This window comes from Alligator sinensis, unplaced genomic scaffold (assembly GCF_000455745.1).
Source record: "Alligator sinensis unplaced genomic scaffold, ASM45574v1 scaffold123_2, whole genome shotgun sequence".
Taxonomy (NCBI): Eukaryota; Metazoa; Chordata; order Crocodylia; family Alligatoridae; genus Alligator; species Alligator sinensis.
The window spans coordinates 2,245,223-2,263,896 of record NW_005841917.1 but is presented as its reverse complement, the minus strand read 5'-3'; the positions used below and the strand labels follow the sequence as shown (position 1 = coordinate 2,263,896).

Below are 18,674 nucleotides of genomic sequence, written 5' to 3'. Positions count from 1 at the left end.
AGAGAAGGATAGTTTACTTGTATCTTCCAGCAGAAGGGTAAGGAGAAAAAGCAGGAACTGGGCCAAGATGGGAGCAGGGAAGGGATATCACGGCCAAATCAAATGCTCTATGGATGCAGGATCAATGTATGATTCCAAATGTGAAGCTAATCCCACTGATTTTATGATCTGTATAATGAGGATCATGCAAGTATCACTTCAAGCACATGTACCATTTATAAGCACAGCACTGAAGCTTTTAAAAACAGCTATGCCAATCTTACATAAATACATACTTTTAAGAATAAGTTTCCAAAGGGATTGTTATCATTTATGAGGTTGAGTACAGAGCTCAACATCATAAATTCTTCACATATCCAGAGCTCTCTTTTTCTGTACCCAAAAAAGTATTTTCTGAATGTACTAACTGGGGAAACTGGTCTCTCCCCTAGAGCTTTGCAACCATTTATACAATCAGTCCCATCAACTGAATAATGAAAGGTCTGTTTTTTTCAGAGAAATTGTTTAACCAGATGGACAACTCCAACCCACAGCACCCCCTACCACTGAATTCAGAGGAGACTCAATATGAGATGCAGAAAGTGAATGGTATTTGAATTGAAAGGTGCCGGGAGCAAAAGAGTACTTAAAGTTTTCCAACCGTACCAGCAACTTTTTCTATAGAAGTGCAAAAATTTGCATTCCAAACCTAGAAATCCTAGAACATCCTCTAACGAGTGGTAAAATACTACCCATAATATAACTGATTAGACAAAAGCAGAAACCACTTTTACATGCAACAATTAAAACAGACAAAACAAAAAAGACACATATGTAGACACACACACAAAATAAAGCCTTCCCTTTATTTTTCCATTGGTCCATAACCTTTGCCCGTTATTGTTCAGGTCTGGAATTATTTCTGAAATTAAATAGATTAGAGATTTTTTTTTTAAAGTGGCTATTTGGAATTTAAGCCGTCATTAATGGGTTTTTTTTTTCCCCCTCTACCATGGAAATTTCCTCATGCACATTTACATTACTTTAAGGCCCAAGAAAGGGAAGTTCTCAGGCTTCAGCCTGTAAGAGGTTTACAGTATGATATCTATGGGGCTAGGAATGGGAACTTCACATCTTTAAAAATGGCAGATTCACAGGCTTCCCAAAGGGAGACATAATACATATTTCTAAACCCTGGGAAGTTAGACTATGCTGGGTTTAAAAGTTGTGATATATTTATAATTAGGGAAACTAATTTTAGTTCATTTGAGGTTTTTATCGCTGCCTCTGAGCCCTATATTTGGACTCATGCTAAATAAGGCGGGTTTTAATACACACAGAAGAAGCTTCAGTATGAAAAAATTAAAGCCCACTTTTTTTTTTTTTTTACATATTTATTTTCGTAGTGTATGTAGTATATACAGAATATACAACAAGAAGAGGTGGCATTAAGTTTTAAGAATCTCTTCTTCACGAAGGCCTGTGTAATTGTTATAGGGGTGTAGGTTGTAGCCATATTGGTCTAAGGACATAGGCAGACAAGGTTCTTTGGGTGAATCTGATCTCTTTTATTAGACCAACTTAAATAGTTGGAAAACAATTTTTTTTGCAAGCTTTTGGGTTTAAAAACCCTTAGTCAGGCTGAGGAAGTCTCTGCAGTTGGTGTTAGTTTTATACTTATGAAAAGAAATGTGGCTATCCTATTTCAATACAGCTAAAACTTGTTCCAAAACCCACAATCATAGAGTTTCTTTCCCCAAAACTTTTTTCTTGTATGTTTTCTAGGTGTACATCAATTTATACACACACTGCACCGCTTTGAAGACCCCAACCACCGTATGGTTAAGACAGTATGATGGTGATGAAAATAAATCACTGATAAACATCTCAATTCTGTTCTTCCAGTCACAATAGATACTTGAGAAAAATCTTGTTCCCGTTTGATTTATGCTCTGATATTACTCAACTTGAACATTTTAAATTAATGCTTCAAATGATTTTAGCAGGTTGCTTTGGGATCCTTTTTATCCATTCATTAGTTGTTGACACAAAAGGGAAATGTTTTATATGCCAAATACATACAGAGCAGTGAGCATATGCAACTCGCTTTATATTTTTTGCCAACTTTACAAAGAAAAATGTGGTTTGCCTCATCTTAATGTGTTCCTAACCCAAGATCAAAGTTCTATATCTGACATTTACATTATATAGGATTGTATATTTCAAGCAATCCATGCAGCAGTGGAAGAGAAAAGGCAATATTACTGCATACACATATATTACTTTATGGGCACTATTATTTATATAAAGAGTCTACATGTTTATTTAGTCATAGTCTCTAAATGCTTACTTAGTCATCTCAGGAATGCTGTACACAATCCTTGAAGTCTACCAGCAAAGAGGAAATCTGTGTTTGCTTTCACAATAATAGATCAACCTAACTTGAGGGACAAAACCAAAATTATTATTATTATTATTTTTTTTTTACCAGTCACCTGCTAGTTACTTCAAAATACTAATCATATCAAAACCAAACCTTTAACTATAGTCTCTTGTACACTTCCTTGACTTCTAGACCCTAAATATGAACTAGTCACAGCTTCAAACAATCAAAAACTTAACAACATCAACTGCTCTCTTATCCCAAAACACTTAAATACTAGTTGATTTACTTCTGCTGACTGATCATTTAAACTCTTTTATCAAATCTTTGGGCTTTAGGAGTTTTCATTCAAACTACCAAGGAATCTGAAACTTCCTTTAGGCTCCATGAAATTAAAGGTTAAATATTTTTCAAGAGGTGTGAAAAATGAACCATTTCCTTCAGTGCCTATCTGTGGATAACTCGCCACCTTTTATCAATAAAAGCAACAGGATAAAAGTGCACCCCACTGGCACACTGTCACCTTTTAAACTCAATGGCAGAGAATAGAGGTGAGGAGCTCTAAACAAGTGGGTATCAGCATTTTTGGACTCAAGGCATCCTTCATAAGTCTTGTGAATTGAGAGGTACCCAGTTTCAAAAACTAATTTATATGTTACAGTGCTTAAGAGGGCCTGGGCAGTTAGGGTGGGGAATTGTTTAGGGACAATCCTGAGCCTACAGTTTATTTACTTAGCTTATCTCCTCACACTTTGTTACACCCTTCAAAGGACCTGGTACCCCTGGTTGAGAATCACTAACCTAGATATTAAAAATGAAGATACTGCCAGGTAGGAAAAAAAAAGAATTTATTGTTAACATTACTGACCTTAATGCTTTCAGGTCATTCAGGTCATCTTTTTGGTAAAGTATTAATAGAATTGCACATTTTTCATTATACAACTTAGTCTAGGTTAGTATGAAATACTCACTAGGAAATTAAACTGAGATCTTACAAATTGGTCTGATTCCCCACCCCCACCCAATATTTCTTTCTTTTTAGTTGCAACCTAGAAGAGTTACATCAGTGAAAAATAAAAGCACACCACTCAGATGTGCTCTGCAAAGTAAAAACTCCATCACATTTGAATTCAGTTCAAGATTGACAAACCCAAAGTTGAATGCAATAGGATTTGCTGTTACAAATCCACTTAAAAGCATATACAAGTTGTGGGCACATCATCATGCAATTTCACAGGTATAATGAATGGAAGTAGTTGCAAATAAATTCCTCATTTGGGTCACTATTTTTCTATGTTTAACAGTTAATATATTACCAGTAAGGCACACAAAAATTTATATCATATCTAGAGAATTTTTAAAGATGGACCTTTAAAACAAATATGGTGAATACAACTGAATATGGTTCAACTGACAGGTACCATACATACAGGCACTCTACTGCTCCATGAAGGAGTCTCAATACAATCACCAGAATTCTGCATAGTTGCCTGCAGTCATCTCCCAGACCAGACCTTTAGTTTAAAAAATAGTGAACCCTATTAACATTTAGAATCTGATCATTTTAACCTTTACCCTTTTGATGTCAACTGTTTGCACACTGAAGATCTACTTTTGCCCATCTAGCCCTTTGATTATATGCTCATGGAGGAAGAGGCATGTAATTTATTGCTAAAGCACCAGCAGACCTACTACAATGCATACATTATAAATAAAATAACATAAGGGGCAAGGATTTCTTAGGGTGGTATCTTTTATTGGATCAATTATATAGTTGTGATACAATAACAACACACTTTTAAAAAAATGCCTCTATCGACTTTAACAGATCCTGGATTTCACCTCTGTATATTTTTTATTTGCCTATTTGTTCACTAAATGAAGGTAGGGGTGGTGATTTGTTAAACCCTTTATGCTAATTTAAGTCAATGGGTGTTACAGGAGTGAAAGATCAATGTAACAGAGTGAAGAATCAATCCTAAAAAATGCCACCAAATTCCATACCAGGATACAGTTTGAATCAAATACCCAGCAGCAGTGCAGAAAATGATTTTGCCTATATAAACTGTAGTACACAGGCTGGGCTATAAAAGAGGACAAATTATGATATGCTTTTATCAGATTACTTACTGTGTTACTTAATCCTCAGGGTGTTTGGTTTATAGTTAAAATTAGCTATTTAACATTATTTTATTGTTAATAGAGAAACTAAGGGGAAAAAGTGAAATGCCTTAAGTTCCACTGAACTGTTTTAAATGTGTTTAAAAAATGAAAATATATTACAGAAAACACAGAAAGCAACAAATCCATTTGACATTTAGAAAATTACTTACAAGAAGTGTCATGATCCTACAGCACCAAATATATATATCATCATAACCTCAGCCATAGATAACTGGAATTTCAAGGAACAGCTGAGGAATGTTAATTATCAGTAAAGCAGATTTACCTCACAGGTTCAAAGTTAGAAAGTGGTATTAGATATACGTCCCTTGCAGAGCTGATTTCATCTCACTTACTTACACTTTGATTTTCAGAGGACTGGTATGACAAAAATGACATTTCAACAGTGGGAGATTGCATTTATTTGCTGTGCAGCTACAAAAGGCCCTGGTTTTCCTAAAAAAAGGGACTTGTAATAAAAAGCGTGTAGCCAAAGGAAAGATAACTGATAAGATCTAAGCATTCTGGTGCCATATTTAATATTGCTTTAAAGTTTATTGACAGTGAGACTGGTGCTTGAGTACCAGAAAAACATCTGTTTCTGCCTTTCTATCATTCATATTGTAAAAGAACAAGATCTATTAAAATCTTTGTAAGACTGAGACTTCCAGTCTAATGCACACAAATTATGGCTGCCATTACAAATACAGCAGTTTAGAATGCGTTTATTAACTCAATCTAAATAGAAACAAAGCTGCTGTTTATGGGTACATGAGTTAACTTCAACTGGGTAAAAATGATCTAATAATCTCCTCTATTTAATGATATTTAACACTTTTTCAGATTTTAAGGTCTTTTCTTCCATTGCCAACAGAATTTTTTCCTCACATTTTTATTAATTATGTACAACTTAAACCAACTGTGTTCAGCCCCTATCTTGAATCAGCTAGATCATAATCTAAGTTTCTCAGAATTCAGGGCTGCTAAAATTTAAAGCAGGGATATCAAACTGGGCCGTCCAGCTCAGGCACTGCATGTGGGATGCACCCTGGACTACCCCACTGTGCCATGAGCAGCACCCACAGCGCCGGTTCTGTACACCACATGCAGCACATGCTGCATGTGCTGGCCCAGCCTCATGTGGCCTGTCGGGGTTGACCAAGACCCAGATCAAAGGGGTGGATCCCATGAATGGGCCAGATGTTTGATAAAAGGGCTTTAGTCTATGCTTTTCTTTAAGAGTATCTTCTAATGATTTTAAGATAATGGAAGCAGGTGCAGTACAGACATTAGAGTAGCTCCTTGTACACCCACCCCCACCACTGACTTTAAGAAGTGCTTGTCTCAGGGGTGTCCACAACACCCCCTGGTGGCCACTCAGCCCCTATTCTGCCCTCACCGTCCAGGCTTGCTCCCCTTCACCTCACTTGCTACAGCTTGTTGTTAGATCCGTGGAAAGGGAGGCTGCCCCAGGAATCTGTGATCCCATGCTGCTTGTTACATGGCTCCAATTGCCTCTTACACCACACCCATGCCTCGCAACTGTTAGCAATTAGCACCACTCCTAGGCCTATACTGGGAACCAGTCTCCACCACTGCTAGAACTTGCAATTCCTGTGCCATCAACCCTTCCAGCCCCTCCTGGGCTCAGGCTGCTGTCTCTGCCCTCTTTGCCCATTCTGGCTACTCCTAGGTTCCTAGTCCCTCATGGGTACCAGACCCTCCTCCAGGCACTGAACCTTTTCTGGTCATAGTATCATACTATAATAGTACTTAGGGTTGGATGGGACCTAAACAGATCATCAGGTCTGACTCCGTGCACCAGGCAGGAACGGGTGCCAGGGTCATATCACCCCAGCCAAATATCTGTCCAGCCTCCTCTTGCAGACCCCCAAGGTAGGAGAGAGTACCACCTCAGATGGGAGCCCATTCCAGAGCCTGGCAGCTCTAATTGTAAAGTAATGTCTCCTGATGTCCAGCCTGAACCTTCTCTCTAACAATTTGTGGCCAGTATTCCTAGTAACTCCCGGTGGTGCCCAGGGGAACAGCTTCCCCCAATTCCCGCTGGTCCCCCCTGGTGAGGTTGTAAATGGCCACCAGATCCCCTCTCAGCCTTCTCTTGTGGAGGTTGAATAGGTTTAGGCCCTTTAGCCTCTCTTCATAGGGCCTGCCCTGCTGTCCCTTGACCATGCGAGTGGCCCTCCTCTGGACCCTCTCAAGGTTAGCCACATCTCTCTTGAAGTGCGGGGCCCAGAACTGGATGCAGTACTCCAACTGCGGCCTGACCAATGCCGCATAGAGGGAAAGGATCACCTCCCTGGACCTGCTTGTGATGCATCTGTAAAAGCACGACAAGGTGCGGTTAGCCTTACTAGTGGTCCTGTCTCCACTACTCCTAAACCCCTGTCCCTGCTCCCAGGCCTTGCTCCTAGGCCAGTTGAGACCACCACTGCCCCTTATCTCAATCCCTAAACCACTGGACCCTACCTCAGCTCTAAGGCTGACTTCTCTTTATCTAGGGGTGGGCAAAATGTGGCCCACGGGCTGGATGTGGCCCGCCAGGTCATTCTGTCTGGCCCACGGGGCCCCGAAAAAATTTAGAAAATTAATATTTATCTGCCCCTGGCTGCCTGTCATGTGGCCCTCAATGGCTTGCCCTCCACCCAAAATAATTGCCTGCCCCTCTCAACCCCTGGGATTGCAAAGTCTCCCTCTGTCTGCTGCTTACTCAGGAGCTCCTTTCATACCAGCAGCCAAGGTGAAACTACATGCCTCAGCTCTGGCCCTGGGCTTCTCTCCTAGTTAAGCCTTGCCCATTTCTGGTCAGGTGCTCCCTTGCCTACTGACTCAGCTCCTTCCCAAGCTCCTTCCTTCTTAAATTAACAGGTATGCCCAGCGCTTGTTACTCTGACTGAAAGGAAAACCGTTCTATCCTCAATTACACCCTTGCAAACTCATTAATTTCATTCACGTCCTAACAGGATCTAAATTGAAAAATACAGTTTAAGTTACAAAACTGAAGTTCTATCATGCCTAGTTATATTAGTTGCAAAAGTTTGCATTTTGGAGGTAACACCAATTATACCTGTGTCATTATAGCAGCTTAATACATAGGAGAAAGTAGCACAACATGTAAGTAACAAAAGTTGTTAGACACATGAAACAGAAAAATAAAATAAAAGAGTGCATCATTGATTGGATTCTTGGACCTAACTTAGGTCCTAGGAAAGTGAGGTACATAAGCACATGCGTAATTTTAAGCATGTAAGCTGTCCTGTTGATTTACATAGATTGCTCAGCTACTTAAGGCTTGGGACATGCTTATGTGAAATTCCTGAATGAAGGACTTTACATACATTTGGAAAACAGATATTGCTTGTAAAAGAACAAAGGTAACTTAGTCTGACAATAATTCAGCATGCACCTTTTCTTGTTTGCTTATTTGTTCACCGCTGTGCAGTGAGCTTTTTGTTTTAACCCACTTTAATATACACATGCTTTGTAAATATATTTTTATTCTTAATGAAAACAATGCATTTAAATTTATTTTTAACTGCCTCTGCCAAAAGCTTCCAGGCACATTAACAGAGAATCTCTAAAAACAGCATTTAGCAGAAAATAGGACAAACTAATTAGAACATGTTCAAAGATATGCAAATACAAACACAAAAAAATAGGATATATTCAAGAGAAATCCCTTGGCTTACTGAAGGATAAAGAAACGATCCTGACTTAACTTGAAAGCATCCACTGTGAAAAGATGAGCAGAGAGAGCAGTTGATGTTAAAATTACAAACTGCCCTCTTTCACAGCCCTGAATTCCTTACAACTCAGAGCCTTTCTGCACTTTCTAACTTGCTTCTTTTTTGTACCTCAACCTCCTACGGATCCTTTATTCTTAAACATACTATTCTGTCCTACCTTATATACCTATCCTCTATATGTGTTTGCACAGCAATCTGACACTAGCATTAGCCCAATGTAAAAATATCTAAGCACTGAAATGGCGGTTTAAATCTTGTTTTATATTAATGTGAAATGTAATACAAGAAAATGTTTCAGTTAGGAAAAAAAGTCTCTAATAAGTGATACAAGCATTACACATTAAGTTTATTCTTATAGCAATACTAATCATGATACATAAACTCATTTACTACTACTACTAATAAGGATGTCATATGGTCTTCAATCAGATTCTTTTGTTCGTATTCATTAACAGGGCCATTGTTTTAAAAGTGTTTCCAAAAACATTAATACATAACTGAAATCCATACCTTGGGTGTTTTCATGGAGCAAGTGGTAAGGTTTGTTTAGGAAATTTCATGCCAAGCTTCAGAAGTGTGCACCCTAACCTTCTCCAACACATAATTCAAGATAAACACTTTCTCCATGACAGACATTTCATGAGATCAAAGCATGAAACAAAGGCAGAGGGTGACATGAAGCACAAGTTCTGGACCATTAAGATGAATGGATAGATTAGCTGGAAAATTCATGATGACACATGGGGCTGGCTGAAGTGGCTCTGTTTATGTAATTATAGCTTGGGCGTTCAGGCGATTATGAAGCTCTAAACAACAACTTTACAGTAGTGCCCCTGTAGAAGAACTTCTGCAGTGTTTCACCAAGGCCATCCATCAATGCCAATCAATGCAGTTCACCTGACATCTCATTAAAGGGTCTAAGTAGTTAGGTGTCACCAAATAAAGGACAAATAGATCATTAGGCAATGCATTATAGAAAAAATACAATCTTTATGCAAAACCTTGCAAACAACAGTTACAGATATTGCCAACAGGGGCTAAATAAAAGTCAAAGAAGATAAACTAGCCATAACGTAGCATGCTCGTTGTACAGCACAATCACCTAACTGGTTTGTATTTATGATTTACTAATGTAAATTGCAAGGCACACTGACCTCCTTGCTAAACATAATTGTGCTTTCCAAGGCACATTCTACTTGCAGAAAAGGAGACTAGCAGTGTTGCTTCCAAGTCTGAAGCTTTTTCTGCACTCTGAATACAAAAAAGAAAAGCAACAGTTTGATTTGTTTATCAAAGCTCTGTATGTTCAGCCTACCATCTAAACATTTTTATAAGACCATAACACCAATTTTTAAAGCATGCTATAACCTCAAAAACCATACTAAGGTTTTTTTCTCATGCTAGTTTGAAAGGGTATGTAATTAATTAAACAATGATTTATGAGATCCTAACTGGATCCACACTTACTGATTAGCTAGTGATTATAGGGGGAAAAAGCGAAAAAAAAAAGCTATCCACAAAGAGCTGGCAAAACCTAAAAGTGGTGAACACAGGGATGAGGGGAAGTAAGCTAAAGCTTTCTTGAATATGTTCACAGGTGCCTCCAGTGCTCACTGTGAAAGTGTCACATTTTCTTCCACGATATGAACATCATTGCACATTGTTCAGAAAAGCAGAAGAGTTCTTCTGAAACTAGAATGACAGTCATCTCAATATAGAGGGAATCAGACTAGTGTTTTAGAAGGATTTAAGGTCTCTGAACCCCTGCACTAATTATCCCATGCTGAAATACTGTGCACTGCTCTGTACGGACTACCACTCAAACCACAGGGTGAGTTAGGAACATGCTTATAGTGGGACAAACAACTGAGCCTGAACCCAAAGTTTAATGCTATGGGGAAAACAAGTGAGATGGAGTAGGGAGGATATTTGTTATATGACTTTGGTCAAAACTGCCTGCAGTCCTAGACCCCACATTTAAAGGATGTTTAAAAAACTGGAGAAGGTGTAGCAGAGACCTAGAAAAATTATTCAAGGGCTGGAGAATCTGCTTGAGAAAGAGCCTTAGCTTAATCTGTTTAGTTTATCAAAAAGAAGACTGAAAGATGACTTGTTTAAATGTACAGGTACCTTCACAAGGAGGACACAAAGAATAAAAACAAAAATGGCTACATGTTAATGTCATGACCCAAAAGGCATGATTGTGTGTGTGCTTCGGCACCAGAATTATCCCCGCCAAGTTGCAGCTTCATTGCACGGGAGAGTTTCCTGTTGCAGAGGAAAACCCCGGTGCAGGGACGAGTTTCCCGCCTTTTCTGCAGCTTCTTTTGCAGAGTGCATTGCTCATGTTGCAAGAGGAATGCACGGTGCAAAAGAGTTCCCGCCACCGGTATGCAAATTTGTTCCCCGTGATTGGCTAGTGCTAAATTATTCACACGTGGCGGCTAACGATTGGCCTGTTAGCCGTATAAGAGGCTTGAGTGGTTTCCGCCCAAGCCGAAGAGGACTCCACATCCATCTCGTGGGGACTCTGGGTACACGGCAGGGTAATAGAAACCCTGTGTGAGATCCAGAGGAGCGTGGCGGCCTGATCCACCGCCCACCTCTTCCCATCTTCGAGCGCGACTTTTATAAGACATATCTACAATTCTCATTTTGGTGGCTTGTTCACCCAGAGCATCCGGAGTTCTGCACCGTGGAGCCTAGCAACCTCCACGAGACCGTCTGTGTTGTCTGTCTGTAACTGCAACTCAGTCAAGTTTTCCAGCCTGCACCACTGCCATCTCGGTGTAAGTAAACAATCTTTAAAACTACCGATACGCGTTTGTGCCTAATTCCAGCTAGACCGCCTTCCCTCTCGGACCCGGCGTGCCCGGGCTGCTGGCCACAGCCTGCGTGCAGCGCGGAAAAGGGCTCGGGTCGCTCCCAGCCCGCACAGTTAAGACCAAACACATTTTTAAGTGAGGGCACTTAACCATTAAAGCAATCTACCTAGGAAAAATGGTAGGTTCTCCACATCTAGCCTAGGCTAAAAGCATACAAACCACTTTGCTAATACACTGGCTCAAATGCTTCTACTCCAGAAAGGAGCAAGATTTCAGACACATCCCTGTTTTTGGTGCATTCTAGTGGCTATCTAGACAACCCCCAACCAAGACGTGTAGATTTTTTTTGATCAGGCTTTTGAAATATTTTACTATCCCTATGCCTAAGTGATAGTATGCCTAGTACTTAACCCTGAGGGGCAGAGGGGTGGCTAGTAGGGAAGAGTTGGATTCCACTCTGGAGTCTAGACACCAAAGTGAGGCACCTGTCAGTTAGATGCTATCCAAATCCTTTTTTTTTTTTTTTTTGATCTTACTCTAAATGCACACTGTCCTTTAAGACTTCACTCTGTGCCACCTCTAGTTATATTCCTGCACTCATGTCCTCCTGCATGACACTGTATTACACATTAATGGGACCCATCTCAGAGCCTTTCATGCTCTGCTCCACCAAGCTTCAAGGTATAATATAAATGGATCATTACAAGATAGCATAAATTAGACCAGCTATTAGGCTGCTCTAAATTGTGAGGAAGGCATGTTGGTTGGTTACAACCAACTTTGCCTTCCTCAACGGCAGTTGTGAGAATGGCACAACTAAAAACTAAGCACATCATCTTATAAAGCTTCAAATTAAAAGCACTATATGCAAATAATTTATATTTGCTAAGATGAGTACTGGGGGGAGAGGAGGCTACAGAAACCACATACTGGGCAAAAGCAAGTGAGGATGAATACAAACGCCCTATCATTACTTAATGTGATAGTCATCATTACCATCATACAACTGCTAATATGAGAGGCCTAAGCTGTATTATTAACATGCATAATTTACCAGACTTTTTAATGTAGCATTTAATTAGTCTATGGAATGCATTGACATGGGATATCATTGAACTTAATTGTTAAGTTAGATTCAGAGAAGGATTAGCCACATTAAGGAACAGCATTTGCGGTTACACTAGTTACCTTAAAACATAATGAGTATCAGTCCTCATGCTTCAGGGCATAAATAGATTGCCAGCCAAGGCTGGGTAGGAATTTCTTGCCCATTTTATAATTGGCCAGGTGCAATATAGGTTTTTTCCTCCACCTCCTTACTAGTTACAGTTTATGCAAGTGCCTAGAGGCATAATAGATTATTTTGTTCCTTTTTTTGTACAATACAACATATACTTAATTTCCCAGTAATATCAGATGCTTCCATATCATCATATCTTCTAGGATTCTAGGAAGTTAAACTTCTACTTGCTGTAAAATCTGAAAAGCATGGTGAAACAAAGGGAGAAACAGAACATGTCATTTGGTTATTCAAAAGTTGGTTTGTTTGTTTTGTTTTTTTTCAAGAATCCAGATACACTGGAGTTTGAGTGTCTGATTCAAAAACAAAACAATAAAACACAGAAACAATCCCAACTTCCGGATCATTCAGTACAAAAATCAGACTGGAAGCACTGGCTTTTTATTTTCTAAGGTGAAACATTAGTCCTTCCAATTATCTTATCTATGACATGCCTTGGTATTTATTACATTTTTACAGCAAGTTAGCCAGCATGTTGTCCCTAAATTCACAAAAGTGAAGTGTCTCTGTGAATTCAGTGACTATACAATGCTGCATCTCCTCCATTAAGTTTACCTCATTATAATGATTCACGTTCCTGTTTTCAAAAGGAAGTTAAGGACTCATTGATTTAGAAATGATTAAAAGCTATCACTCCACCTAAGAGACCCTGAACAAGCATTGATTGAACTATCCCAGTTTTGTAAACACCAGCAACAGACTGGTGCTCTCCCTGACCAGACGAATCATTTATTTCCTTTCCAGGGGTCGCCAGAAACAGACATGTGCTGTAGCGTGATACGTGCAGCGAAGGGCAAAGTAGTCCAAACTGAAAGGTTAGATCATTGGACAACTTAAGAAATTAAACTATTCTTTCACAAGCAAAGTGCAACAAACTGGAAGAACTATACTAAACTCATCGGGACCTGGCCTGGAGCTCCAGTTGTTCTCTTGATACCAACTCCTGTTAAGGCAGGAATGCACTACAGTTAACTAAAGGAGTTAGCTGGTGCTGAGTCAGCAGTTGTACTTGGATCAAAGTACCAGAGGCAGGAAGAGAATCTCTTTTTCAAGAAAAAAAAAAAAATTTTAAATGGCTATAAGTTCTTCACGTCTGCCAGTAAAGAACTGGCAAAAACATATCCCTTCTCTGTGTAAAGAAACAAAGGAAATAGCACATTAGATTCCTTTAGCAAAAAAACAGATAATTAAAAAAACATCTTGAACGCAATGTTTCTTCAAATGAACTCTTTCACTGCTAACAGAAAAAGTTAAGCTGAAAAACAAAAATGCAACATGTATGTATCCAAACTTCTCAAATCCACAGGATTCTATGGATGCTGGATTCACTGACCTCCTTTCGAACACTGCTAGATAAGTTAAGCCAGAAACAACATGTGATTTCCTCTTCCCAGTTCAGAAAAAATTGAATTAAGAATTTAAAGAAGGTACAGCGGGAAGAATTCTCAGACTTGAACTTGATCTAAAGGATGCAGTTTAAATTAGCTGCAAGACTCAGTATGCAGTGCATCTGGCTAAACTTTCCCTAATGATCCAAGCTCAGGAGTGCCAGGTCCTACCATGACAGCTTGTCTGTTCCCAGCCCCTCTTTCCAACAGACCGAGGAGCAAACTGGCTTGTTAAACTTTCCGTTGGAGTTATGAACAATCTACTCTCTAAATCACACAGGTACTGTAAATTAGACCATTAATTTAGTTCTCCGTTAAGTTATTTTCTTTTTATTGGGGGCCCCTACTGTATACTGCTTCCAAAAGCATCCAGTGAAAAGAGACAATGGGACTGATCTTCCATTATCTTGAACCAAATGCAACAATTTACACAACGGTTAAGTATGCAAAAAGACTGCTATATAGATCTGGTAGAATTTACACCACTTTAGATAGATGCATATAACTGGGTATGTATTGCTTTTTATGGGTGTTGCAAGCTAGTGGAGAACAGATCTCTTTAGGTCTTTAAACATCCCTTTGCAGAGTATGTACTGTTGACAATTGAAGTTACTTTTTCCACTCTTAATTTTTTATCCCCTGTTAAGATGTGTTGCTTTCCAACACAGCAGCTGACTTGCTTTAAAGAGTAATCCATAAGTGAAAAAGTCATTATATGACCATAGCCATGAGCTATCATCTGTAGTTCTCTATTCCTTTTCTATATTACGAATAGCTAGCATCCCATATGTAATGAATTCAGATACACACTCAACACAAAAAACTATTGTAGATACCTCCCACTATTGTCCCACCTAGAGCAACTGTAGGAATGCTAATGTAAGCAAGAATAATGCAGCTGAGCGACAAGGTCATCTGCAGCAGCTAGTGGTGACCCAGCTACCTTCATTTTCACAGTCTTACCAAGAGTGGAGTGGCATCAGTCAAGCTACTACAGTCAAGCACATCACGATCCTCATTTGAAAGGTATCATTAGGAAATTGCATGATTAAGTACTGAGAACTCCTCAGAGAGCAATAGTTCCACATAACATGTGACCAAAGCATGATGGAAGTCCTACTGATGCTTGCTTTTGTTACATAATGGGCCCTCAGCACCACCTGACAAAATAAGTCTCTTTAACTAAGGAATCATGCAGAACCAACTGTGAGGACTAGGGTTGCATGAGAAATGGTTTTGCTATGCAGTGGACATTTTGAGTTTTTAGAATTTTTTCCAATTCTGAACAGGAAAGATGACCTGGAACATTTTTCCCTCAAACTGGCAACAGCCTGTGGGGGATCAAGGCATTCTTCTGGAATGCCTGAGACCCAGCCCAAGCCTCTGGTCTGAATCAGAGAGATCAAGGATTGGACTTGCGGCTGCTACAGAATGACTCAATTCCATCCTTGACCCTGATAAACCTTTCCTCAGAAAATGTGTTCCAATTTCACCAAATCAGAACTTTTCTAACAACGAAATCCTGGCCTGCTCTAGTCAGGACTGCTTCTGAAGGCATTTTCCAAACAGGTATTCAAAGGTGGATGGCAGCGGATGGCAGGAAGAAAGAATCACAGGTAGGGGGTAAAGCTCCCAGCATTTCATTATATATTGAGTAAGCAGTATCTGGACTCTCAATACTCAGCTAAAGTAAGTATCATTTGGATGGGCCTTATCCATAGGCCAATCAAGGTTCACTTAATCCTAGTTGCAAAGAGGTATCAGTTTACATTGGTTTGCTGTAAATAGGTTTTTGTATTCATACCATGCATTTTTAAACAGAAGAATGAAAAACATTCAAATTTGATAAGCAAGATTTTACTGTAAGGTCCACCAAATCTGTAACAGGAGATTGAAAAAAAGTTTCCTTATTTGTCCTCTTGTCTAAACTAATTTATTTCACTCTGGCTATTCTAAGACACCTATTATTTCTCCTAATTTAAACACTTGCACTTCCCTCTAGAGGCAGCCTGACAAAAGGACTCAATCTGTTCGAGTATACCAAAAGAAAGCAAAATATAAATTACATTTGATCTTGGAGAAAATAATTATCATATTGATAAATCACAGGTACAATTCAATTCTCATCTACAAGATTTTGTACCCTTTGGTAACTTCCCGATTTAAGCAGAAATAATAGACATAGAAACGTAGGGCCGAACAATCTGGCTCTAAATTTCAAATTTCATAATTCAGTTTTAAGAACTGAATACACAAGATTTTATTTATTTATGTATTAAGAAAGCAAGAAAGAAAAAAACTTGGTGAATGGGGGTTAAAACATGTAGGGTTTAATAGGGTAATCCTCAAAGAAAATATGCTCCATTTAATAACCCATTTTCATTTGAAATTCATATTCATCATTACCATGGTTCATGTTACAAAGAAACATTTAAAGGACATGTCGTTAATGATATTTCTATCTGAAGTCCTGTCAGCAAGAAATGATCCAGACAGAAGACAGCCATTTGGATCTAAACATTTCTGAAGATGCACATGTACTTTAATCTGGAGGTCTGCTCCATTCCCAGTTGTGGTAGCCATCACACCCACATATAAATGGCATAATATCACCTGTTGTCCAAGGTAATTCTCTAAAGCCTCATTAGTTTTCTCAGTCTCTCTCATTACAGAGTTAGTAAAGTACGGCTGGTTCCACATCAGCCTCTGTCCCAAAATAGTTCTTAAGGTTACAGTATCTTGCAGCTTAGAATGACAGACAATTTGGGTTGGAAGAGACCTCAGGAGGTCATCTAGTCCAACCCCCTCCTCCACCCAACTCAAAGCAGGACCATCCCCAAGTATATCACTCCAGCCAAGGCTTTGTCTACCCAGGTCTTAAAAGCCTCTTCCAAACAACTCTGCAAACAAGCTAGTTGCTTCTTCAGACACGTCTGAGAAATAAATAAGTATTAACATTATTTTACTCAAAGATTTGAGGGCAAAAAGTTTACAGTCTGCCCAGGTCACAGAGTAAGTGATTACCTAAAAGTAAAAATAACTTCATATCATACCACTTTGGGGAGAAAAAGGGATGCATTTCCAGCATCATGCCAGTCCTGTTATTAAAACAGAGCAAAAGCTTACCTAAAGCACCACTGTGCTGCAAAAAGCAACTAACTTCATGCAGTGCTTTGAGATATATTGACACTTAAAAGCCCTACCACCAAACCGTCTTTTCTTTTGTTCTATATGTGCATATCTGGCCACATCCATTTTCAAAATGTCATTATGCATTGAGATTTAATAAGCCATTACATTACACAGTTAAATGGGATGAAAAATTAGTTCCAGGGGTGTTTTATTACAGATAAACACTGCTGTTTATGAACAAGTAACAAAAATTCATTTTCAATACGGAGATTCACAAACACCATCACAATCACAGACAAGATCAGTTTTCCCTCATAATGAAGTTCAACATACACTAACAGCAATACTGCCACATTACTGTACCATTTATTCATGCCTGAAAAATATAAAGATAGTTGATGTACATGGCAAAATTTAAAAAAAAAATCAAGTCAGTGAGATAAAATGTTGGTTAACATTAGTTTATTTTGTAGCCGGCAAGAGTTCTGTTCACATTCCCAATTATTTATATTCTGACCAAACTATTTCAACATTAAATCAATGGCTGGACACATTCAGTGAACAGTACTATTTTAAATCAAAACCAAGACGAGATTTTTTCTACAAAAGCTGGCCTAATACAATGCATCTGGCACTCTCCTGTCTTTAGAATTCAGGTCTGCATGCTAGCTACCATGAGCCCTTTCCTCCCACTTTCAACTAGCGTGAAGTGAAGTTGCATAAACAGTGAACTGTGTTAATTCAAACAAAATACAAGACAGCAGTTCTCTCTAGGCGGTAGAGTCCTGTCTGCATATTTTAGCTGTTGCATAATTGTTACCTTTAGCCCATAAATGTCAAGGTCAACTCAAGGTCAAGACGAGGTGTTTAGCACATGTAATAGGGAGAAATGTAACTGGGAAAGCCTATTTGATAAGATAGCATGGCTTCCTTATTATGTACTTAAATTACATCAAATGCTCTTTGTAGGATATAACCAAACTATGCTTCACAGCAAAATTAATGTACAGAATTAAAATTAACTGTATATGTATATGTCCCACAATTCAATATATGTAGAAGAGAAGATTAATATATTTCTATACTCCATATTCTTTTATTTCCACTCCATATTCTTCTTTCCAATTATTAAAAGGCAAAAGTCATCCATTCAAAGGAAGCTTTATTAACAGAGATGATACCTAGTGGTTGCAGATGCTTATGTGAATAGACGGAACAACTGTTGAAAGTGCATGTTGAGATACTGCTTCCATGTCGAAAAAGCTATGTTTTATTTTTGATATCAATAAAATATAATTCAGCTTGTATTGCTCTCTATCATTTCTAAATGTTGTTACGTTGCAATCATAACAAACTGTTAGGAAAAACTCCCCATTACAACATGGATATTTGATCCCACATAGAGTAGCAGTACCTTGTATAACTATAAAGAAAAGGGAAAAGTATTAGGAAGCATATAAAATTAATACAAAGTGTGTGAATTGTTAAAATCATTGCTCATGTGAGTCTACAAGAACATTTTAGAAAGTTGGCTGTATCTATACTTCATTTTTTGCTTGCATGCTGTTGATACCCAAGACACAGCAAATAATGTCATCAATTTCCTTCAATTACTTCACAAAGGATTAATTTGCACCCAGGGAATAAAAGGTTGCGACAGTAGCTTTTGGATCACTCAACAACAGAATCCAGCATTTATAACGAGACTCAGAAGCACCGGGGGGGGGGGGGGGGGATAAA

The 18,674-nt window shown here is 38.8% G+C and overlaps 1 protein-coding gene and 1 long non-coding RNA gene across 2 annotated transcripts in view; one reads left to right on the top strand and one right to left on the bottom strand.

Annotated features, from left to right (window-relative positions):
- Positions 1-1,812, top strand: LOC106721909. Its single transcript, XR_001357646.1, has 3 exons — positions 1-37; positions 496-588; positions 1,765-1,812. It is a non-coding gene; the product is annotated as an uncharacterized LOC106721909 (long non-coding RNA).
- The window catches only part of HDAC9 (histone deacetylase 9), a 511,347-nt gene that overhangs the window by 240,051 nt on the left and 252,622 nt on the right, over positions 1-18,674 (bottom strand). The gene's annotated exons all lie outside the window — the stretch shown is intronic.